This window comes from Kryptolebias marmoratus, linkage group LG8 (assembly GCF_001649575.2).
Source record: "Kryptolebias marmoratus isolate JLee-2015 linkage group LG8, ASM164957v2, whole genome shotgun sequence".
Classification (NCBI taxonomy): domain Eukaryota; kingdom Metazoa; phylum Chordata; class Actinopteri; order Cyprinodontiformes; family Rivulidae; genus Kryptolebias; species Kryptolebias marmoratus.
In genome coordinates this window covers 8,453,115-8,463,052 of record NC_051437.1, presented here as the reverse complement: position 1 = coordinate 8,463,052, position 9,938 = coordinate 8,453,115, and positions in this window count along the sequence as shown.

Sequence of the window (9,938 nt, the reverse complement as noted above, 5' to 3'; positions counted from 1 at the left end):
GAAAACAACAAAGGCCAAAGAAGCTTTTAGTGCTAAAGTGACAAGAGTCTTTATAAAACAGTATTTGCACAAACTACTATGAAATTTCCGAGATTGAAGACGACAGAAATCAACAGTTAGCTTGTTTTTTTTAATTCAAACTTCTGAGCAGGGTTAGGAACCTCACGCTTATATGACCCAAAGTTGTAGCTACAGGCTGATTGCGTCCTCAGTGAATTAGAGGCTCTTGGTTCTTAACAGGTGAGCTCTTTAGTGCCTCTGGGCTAATTTGCGTTGCTTCTGGTCGACTGTTTAGTTATAAATGAGCTAGATTGTTTCAGTGAATATTGAAAGAAGCTGTTTGAGTCTACATAGATCTGCACAGTACTGGAACCTCATCCACAACACTGGACACTTTTGAAAGCACTAGTGATCAAATGCTAAATAGTCCCAGAGTGCAAATATTTCCCTTAATGATGACGAGTGCTACACTTTTGCTTCTGTAAGACTTAGTGTGAACCGTGGTCACTTTTAGACGTATTTAGGTGATTTACTTTACAACATCCTTCCAGCACTTTTCTGACAGAAAAAAAATGCAATGTGGATCCATACCTTTACTGAAACTTAGTAACAGAAAACTGCAATAACTATGCACTCTGTGTGGTAAAACAAATCTTTTTTTAATGTTCATAAAGGAGTAGTTTACAAACTGAATGCATTAATGTAGAAATAGGACAAGCTGAATAATGAAGACATTAGGCCAACATCTGTATCATGTGTGGTATTTTTACTGCTTTTTTATGCAGTTTATGCAATACTGCTGTTGCTGGTATGAAGAAATGTCAGTGGTCAACAAAATGCACTCTCAAGAGCTTTTTCTAAACCCTGATTTTGTTATTAAAATAGTCAGTTTATCATTTTCTACCTTTTGGTTACACTGAGTATATGTAATATATATGTAGGCAGATCATTATGGAAGCAGATGCACAGCATAATAGTTATTTTTAGTAGCTACACCTGCAGAGTACCTACAAAGGAAACCATGCATCAGAAGCAAAAAAAAAGGTCAGCTTTTAAAGAAATAGTTCAGACCTTTTTTAAAAAGTGGTGTTTAGTCAGTATCTTATCTGCAGTAAACGGAGTCTTTACAGTTTGATGAAAATGATCAAAATTTAGCCTGAGCGGGGCAAATTCGAAAAAGGGTTTTCTGCTGTGTTAAAACAACTCCAGTCTCAAATGTTTCACAGAGACTTCAGTAATTTCTCTCCAATTCTCTAAACATCAAAAGATCTGATCTCTTTAAGTATCAACTTATCAGCACAAAAAAACACTGCAATTTTCTTTAAATAATGTCAGTCCCGTAAGTTTGATTAGACTTTTCTTATGTTCAGGGACACTTTAACATCATCCAACTGCCACTCATGACTGTCTAAGACTCATTTTCTACCAATCGTTCTCATAAATGCACCAATAAGACCTGATGTCTTTATGCGGCTGCCGACTGAAACACTTGTCTGATGAAGTCAACACTGGCGGACATGTAAAACAGCTGACCTGCTGCACGCTTTTGTCCCTTCCCTGAATGGGCATGATAGATATAACTAGAGCAATGGAGGCAAAGACCATGACAATTTGAGCGCTGACCTGGTTTTTACTGTAGTCATCATAAAACACAGAGCCAGCATCCTGGGGACATGTAATAACATCGAGCCTTTGGTGTAATTCACTATCTCAGTGTGTGGCAATATAGCAAAACCCATTACATTTGCCTTGTAATTTGATGTCAGCCCAGCGAGGGGATTCAGGTGACTGCGACCCCCCGTTAATGGAGTTCCAGTGATAAGAACAGGTCTGTTTATTAGCCACATGCGGTCAAGCGTGGCAGGAACAGCTGAGCGCAGGCAGGTGTCGGGCCCTGCGAGGACTCAGGCACCGCTGGCAGGCCGAGGCGCTTATTTCACGCACGTTATCGCCGCACTAGCCGAGTTGAAAAAGGAGGTCGCCGGGTGCACCACAATATAACTGCTGAGTGATGAGGTTTCCCAGGAGTCACACCGGTACGACAGACTCCAGGCGGTTTGGTTTGTTTGCAGAAATCAGTGAGTCGCCAACAGTTCTGTTTCGTGTCAAAATGTAGGAGGAGCTCCTCACGTGAAGAGTTATTATGGTTTTATTGATTCGGGAAGTGCCATAATTTAAGAAAAATTACCAGGAGGTAGCAACTTACACTCTTTAACAATACCGAAACGTTGTAAATGATAAATGAATGTTTCATTAAGACACAAAAACAAAAAGACCGCACTGAAAGGTTATCTCTTCTAGAATGCATGCTTGCAGACATTTACAGAGCCTTGAGGAGAAAATGAACTTCAAATTAAAATGTCTATTTGATGCATTATCCTAATAGGAATGGATGTGAGGAGAGAACTCCATGGTGCTCTCATCCTTCAGCCGGAGGGGACAGACTTGGAGAGTTGTCATTACCAACTTAGTCCATCAAGAGGAGCCTGTTGGGAGGTGGATTTACAGAGATTGTCTGCTGTTTTGACAGGTGTCTGTGCTGGTTAATTCATCAAGCAATTATAAAATAAATGAACCTATTTTTTTTTTTTTTTTACTTTGGGAACATGACTGATTCAGCTTGGAATTACACAATTTCTGTTTGGCATTGAATTTGATTCGGGTTTTGACGAAAAGGCAAGAAGCTGCAGTTCAGAGTTTGTAAACAATAAGTGCCTGAAGATTATATTTTCCAGAACATCTTTAAATTAGTCCATGTACTGCTTGGGCTCCTCAACAAAACCACTTCTACAGCAAATAATTAACAGATAACGAAGCAGACCATAAAAACTATATTCACTTGTTGACTTTTTGTGCGAAAACTATTATTTTATAATTTATAATCGCAATCATTTAAACCCTAAATGAACATTTCTGAAGTCTTAATTACAGTGAACACTAAATCTGATAACAAAGGGTTCAGTTTTACACATTACATAATAAAAACATGTAATTTTCATAAACACCATGCAGCAACTTTATTCTAAAAATGACAGTGGGCTATTAAATAAACCCTTTTTTCTGCTAATTAACCATCTGATTAACAAATTGCTTCAGTTTTAGGTTGGAAAAAAAAAATAAAATCAACAACCTGCTTTTAAATACAAACTGGCTGAGCAGCCTGGGTCAGACAGCAGACAGGCAGGCAGTCTTTATGTAGCCTATATAATGTGAGATCCAGGAGCCTGGGCTTTCTGTAAGTGTGCCAACACGGACGAGCTTCCAGCAATAGCCAGGCTTCTGCCAGCTGCATCATCTGTGCCTGCACAAAAGCATGCTCTTTGAAAGACGCTCAACACACACAAAGGCAGTGATGCGTGGCGTACATGCCTCACTGTGCAAACGTGCATGCTCACATTACTCTTTACACAACTTCACAGAACCACGAAAACTGACTCTTTAAATAATAAAGTAACAGTCGGGGGAGTAAAATCTGTTTCAATTGAAAGGGAATTACTATTCTTTTTTTCTTGAATTTCATTTCTGCTTATATTAGCTTAAAATTGTGGATGAATACTGAAAAGCACCTAAATTACTCAGCTTTAGAAAGATTTGACACGAAATCTGAATGCGTGGCAAAAAAGATTGAGGCAGAAGCAACAGAGCTGATCTCTCCTCGAGCAAACGACTCACTGTGAGTCATATCAAGTGCACACATCACTGTAGAGACACTCAATTATGATTCAAATCTCCATAAAGGGGCAAAAAAGCCATTTGTCATGTGACCATCTGCAGTGCATCTTCTCTGAATCTGCCTGAATGTAGTTAGCCCCTTTGAAAGTGCAAAGAGTGGAACGTGGGGATTTATTGGTGTCTGTAATCACCACAGAATCAGTGCTGTGTTGCTGGATCACTACCTTTTTCTGTGATTTTTGTGGCCTCTGTAAAGCCTTTAGAATCAGATGACAAGAAAAAAAAAACAAACAACAACCTGCGGCCAGCTTTTGTTTGACTTTTTTCCTCCTCAGATTTAAAACAATATGTGAAGGGTAGAGAGCAACACCAGTTTAGTCCCAGCGCCATAATTATCGCCTGCTTTCGTCTCCCAGGGACGTTCGCGGACAAGGGCCTCATAACAGGTGACAGAATGCCTGCCAGCCGCCCCCAGTTCCCCACCCCCACCCCAGAATGGTGACTATTATAAACCAAAAACGTATGCTCTCAATATATATGCAAATGATGCTTGGTCCCAAGGTGAAGTTCGCAGAGCAGCAACACCGCTTGCCTCTGTTTTGCTCATTTGCAAAAATGTTGAGAGTAACAAAGACCACAGGAAATTGAAAAATTGTTACTAAGTATTAGAAAAAGCAATCATTTTCCCCGGGCAGCCTAATCCTGTGGAAATTGATCTCACCTCTTTCCCTGACACACACCAGTAGGGAAAAACACATAAGTGGAAAATGCCTGTCTCAGTATTACCTGATGGGAAATTTGTTTGGTTGCAGATTTCCTTTTTTTTTTTTTTGTTTGTACCATGACATCAGAAACTGGTGCTCACCCCCCCTTTGGCTGGAAACAGGTGTAAAGAATCTTCAAAAGGAAAATTAGTCAGGGACGTGTAATTGTTTTCCAGACTTGCTGCTAGTGAACACGTCCCACAAGTTTCTCTGCTGGGCTGGTTTATCCATGCTGCATATGTGCAAATCTGACCGTTTTGTTGTCCAATTTCAAACAGACTGATATCATCTCACTAATGCATTTGCTCTTCCTTTGTGTGGAAGTACAAATTGGAAACGACAGTCTATTACCCAGAGCTCTGACCTTCGTGATGAAACATAATGTGAAAAGACCCACAATGCCTTTATTTGAGGGAGGGAGGGCGCGGACACAGTGGTGATTAATTAACCCAATTAACTTAGACTAAGATTATCAGAACAATTATTCCTCAATAAATCAGAGCAAGGTGTGATAATGAGTATTATAGTTAAAGTTTAATTGCAACATTAACAATAAAGTACTTTACAGGGAACACACTTAAGCATTCCAGCAAGAAATCATCATAGTTATCTTTCACAAAAGAAAACATTGGAATCTGCAGCAAACACACAGACTCAATTAAAACAACAGTTCAGCATTTTGATAAATACACTTATACGTGTTGTGCACAAATAACAGAGCGGATTCTTTGTAAATATCCAGTAATTTCAATGCGAGAACATAACGCCAGGAGCAAAATAATAAAATCCAGCACCATGAACTCACTAATTTACCTGCTTAATGGGTTAATTTGGAGGATCGGGGCGGAGGTTGTTATTATTGCAGTGTGTTTATTGCCTACTTCTGTACTTACACTCATTTTCAGTATCATAATAGTAAAAGGTTTCATATGAAATGCTTTATACTACTGGATAGGTCATCAACGCCAAGAGCAACACTACTGCTAGCTAGCTGACAGTGCTGATGTTAATCAGACACTGAAATCACCTGAACCTGTTATTGGTTTTAGTTCAAATGTTATTTTCATTGTAGTAATGATGTCTTCGATGTTTTTCTCTTTCTTACTGTTTTTTCAATGTCACATGCTGTTTTTATTTTGTTTTTTAATTATGTAAAGCACCTTGAAATGCCTTGCTGCTGAAATGTGCTATACAAATAAAATTTGATTGATTGATTGATAGTAATAAATGTGTGATCAAAGGTTTGGCCATTCACCAGATTTTAAGATTTAAGATTAGTGACAACACACGGTGATCAACATGCAGCTTTGACTCATCCACCAGCAATGATAGCTCTAGAAACAATATAAACTATAACCTGAAAAGGTGACAACTGTGGCCATTTTGTGACAAAAAAATAATAAAAAAAAAACCTTTTGAAATTTTTTGCTGGTTGACTGGAAACTATTCTAAGAGATGGCATTTTGGATGTGTAGACTGAAATGTGACTTAGTTTTACCGTTTTTTTTCTTCAACCTGATCAAAAGGTTTACAGGTTGTACTGTTACCTAATAACAGTAGAGAGATAGCTGATTGGTTATTTTTTGCTTTCATTCATATTAAAAATCGACTAATTCAGAGATTTACGGTAGCAATAAGAGCATCAGAGAATTCCAGGCCTTCCTGTTTCCACAAACTTTCTCCAGTTTCAACTCGGGTATTAAAGTTACCACACGAAGCAAACAAGAAGAATTCAGTTTTATGTCCGATATAAACAAACACACAAAAGGAATTTTTGGAGCATATGGATATAGCATATATTTGAAACTCAATAGTTCTTCTTCTTCTGTGGTGCTAAAACAGTTTCCCAGAACATGCTTGAGGCCAACAGATTTAGTCGCCTGGCCTGTCAAAATTTCTCACTTGTCACCGGTTTTGCCTCAATAGCCCCCGTTACAAAACACTTTCAAGCTGGGCCTGACAGAACTTTTTCCTGTTTTGGTGTGGTTTGTGAAAGATCCGAGGGGATTAAGTCAACCTGCTGCTGTTACACCTCTTAGCCACGGAGGAAGGCGGTGACAGAGTCCTAATGGCTGACGTGTGTAAGAGGGACTTTTCTTTGCAGTCGTATCACAGAACTGTTTTGTGAAAGGAGCTAATGACTCTCTGGCATTTTTTGTCATTTACTGGTAGTCTTTAGCACAGCTGTATCAGGACGTCAATTTCAGCGGTTTTTGATCAATGCGTTTTTTATTCCAGCTTGATCCTTTTCAGAGTTGTGGGGAGCTGGTGCCCATCTCCAACACCCAGTGAGCGCCAGCTGCCAGTCCATTACAGGGCCACAAGGAGACCAACAATTAACACTCACTTTCACACAAAGAGTCAGTTTAGATTCACTAATTGACCTAACATGCATGTTTTTAGATTGTGGGAGGAAACTGGAGTGCCCAGAGTAAACCTACCCATGCACGAAGAAGACATTCAAACGCCACACAGAAAGACCCCAGCTGAGATATGAACCCGACTGTGCCACTGTACGACCCATTAGTATCTGATGTCCAGGAAGAAAAAGCATGGGTGGCAGGACAGCTGATAATGAACATCACATAAAATAATTATCAGTTACCAGAAATCTTTGGACACACGTTCACTAAACTGTAAGACTTTGTTAAATGAACATATTAACCCCAAACATGAACTTGTTGCTGAAAAAACTACAAAACCACCACAGTAATCCACTGCTAGCCATGGCAAACTCAGTTACTGCATGTGTGGGGTTTAAACCATCAAAATGAAAAGTAAAACATTCCTAAAACGTCTGAAGTTCCTTATTGCCAAATGTTTATAACTGCAACGCACATTTTCAGGTTTTCTTGTTACTCGTACGCAAAAGAAGCAGCAACTTATTCGTTTTCTCCTCGCAGCATTCATGGAAGCTCTTTACTGAGGATGACTGTGGGCAGCTGGTAGAGATTTCATATGGTTTATTGCATCCACTTTCACTGGGGTTATTTATTGAACTGCCAGCATGGCCCCTGCTCTCCACAGCCACCCGAAGCCTCTGTGCCCCTCAGTATGATAGAGGAATTTATGCCATATGAGCAGCATAGTGAGCTCGAGTTTAAGTGTTATTAAGAAGCATCACTCATGCATAGAATACTATTTACAGTAATGCATTTATACATGCAGTGGCTTCCTATGAAGGCTCTTAAAGGAAACATAATGATAGATTGTATGCAGGGAGGAGACAGAGGGGGAACTAGGCTTCAAGTGTACCACAGGCTAAAAGAAGAAGAAACATGCACCATACAAGAGACAGTGAAGGAGAAAAGATTATCATCTGGAGATGAAAGGCAGGGATAGAGATTCATTCACTGCCACACAGCTGTCTTATTTGCAAGGTGTTGAGAAACCAATTTTTTTTTTTCCTCCAAGAGGATGAAAAGATTCTTCTGAAGCCAAAAGGGTCTGCTATCATTTTTGGGCAGCTTGAGCTATAGAGATGTTATTAGCATAAATTATCTCCCCCACCAAAGAGACAGGAACATGCAAGCTCCTTTCTGCTTTTCACACTTAATTGCCCTATTTACCGAACAGTTGCCTGTGGACAACAACTGCATACACGCTTCGAGATTCATACAGGACAACAGGCAGACACAAGCCAAATAGGGCATGAGTGATCCACTGAACTATCTGACAAACAGCATTAGATTCAGTATGACTGGAAATGAAGTTAAGGTCCTTTCACATTTCATGTTTGACTATAAATCCACAGAACAATGTTTAATACTGGTTTCTTCTCTGAGCCATGTCTCATCACTGTCTGGGGGAAAAAAAAGGGATTTTCTGTCAAATTCAAGCATGCTGTTTACCAGAACAGCTATGACAAAACAGTATTCTTGTTACAGCAATGATTTTCTTAAACTATAAATACTTGTTGCTTAAAAGAAATCAATTCCTGTTCCCATTTATTTAATCATCAGCAGATCCTGTTGTTTTAAACAGTACAAAAGTTGTGTACTGTAACAGCTTAAAAAAAGACTCACTCAAGTGACCCTGTAAGCAAGAGTGAGGTGAATTATAGATGAATGCACTTAATGGACTTTTAGCTTCTCTTCCCCTCAGCCCGGAAAGCTCAAAGTGTCTTTACATAAGCAAAGCAAAGAAAAGCATGAAACATTTAAGTGTGACTGTTTTATACATCTGAAATAGAGTTTAAACATTTTTGTTTGCTAATTAAGTAAGTCTGGTGTCTGAATGAACAGCCTTTGGGTTAATAGATCACAAACTGGCCTGTAGATGGGGTAATTGTAAGTGGTGTCTCATGTGTAAAGAAGCACATCAACTAGACTGATTTCTTTCATTTGGTCAGTCAGGTCATCTCCATAACCCTGGAGGGTGATACAGGATATTAAAGAGGAGGCTTGTATCACAGCTTCCCCTCTGCAGACCAGAGCAGAGGTCTTTACATCCTGCTCCAGCAAAGGGGGAATAAAAACCATTCATCCAGCCCTAAGGGGGGCAGTAACTATGGTAACGTCCTGAGGCAGTGACCACATGTCAGTGTGGGGGTCATAAATGGACCAGAGCTGGAGTTTTTGTAAAGGGGAGCACGGCGAGATGCTAATCATCAAAAAAGCTGCTTGCAGTTGTGAAAAAGAACATGTTCATTTTATTTATTTGACCTGTGGCTGACTTGTTGCTCTTATTCTTTAACAGAAACAAATCTTACATGATAAAATGGTGCAACAATTGTTCAACAGAACTCAATAACAAGAAGAAAAATGTCATTACATATTATTTATTATAACATCAGTGTATACTGTATGCAGTGATTGATCTCTTATGCACAATATACCGATGATTTCACCACTGGGTGGTGCAACAGAAATCAGTATTTAAGATTGTTACTCCAGGATCAGGATAACAGCTCTACCATAACTGTCAGGTTGTGTTAACCCGTTCATAAAGGTGAGTATCTCAGTTTATGTTTACTTATAAGGCCAAATTCACGCCACTTATGTCTGCTAACAGAGCGACAACAGAATCTAAGCTCTGCCACACAAGCTGCTCCTCCTCGATCACCACATCCCTCTCAAGAACACCGTTCAGGCTCTGCCATCCAAACAGTCCCGATCAGATTGTTTTCATTTGTGGCTCCATGGTGTAGAACGAGCAGCTAAATGCTATCAGAGCAGGGGCCTCCCTCTCTACGTTCACAATCTCTTCAAGACTTTTATTCCCCCAGCAAACGCCTCCTTTTATAACACCTCTAACACACTAACAAGCTTGACAAGATTCACCTGCACTTTCTTTGCACTTCTGTTTCTGCTCCAGCAGACTGTTATTCAATAGAATCAGCACGTAATGCGTTGTCAGGTCTCTGGTACTGAGGCTTAAATGTTGTTACTCATTTGTAAGTTGCTGTGGGTAAAAGTATCTGCTTCAGAACAAAACATAATGCAGTGTGATGACCTACACTGTATCTAAAGAACCTGTGTCATAATAAGAGACTAAAATATG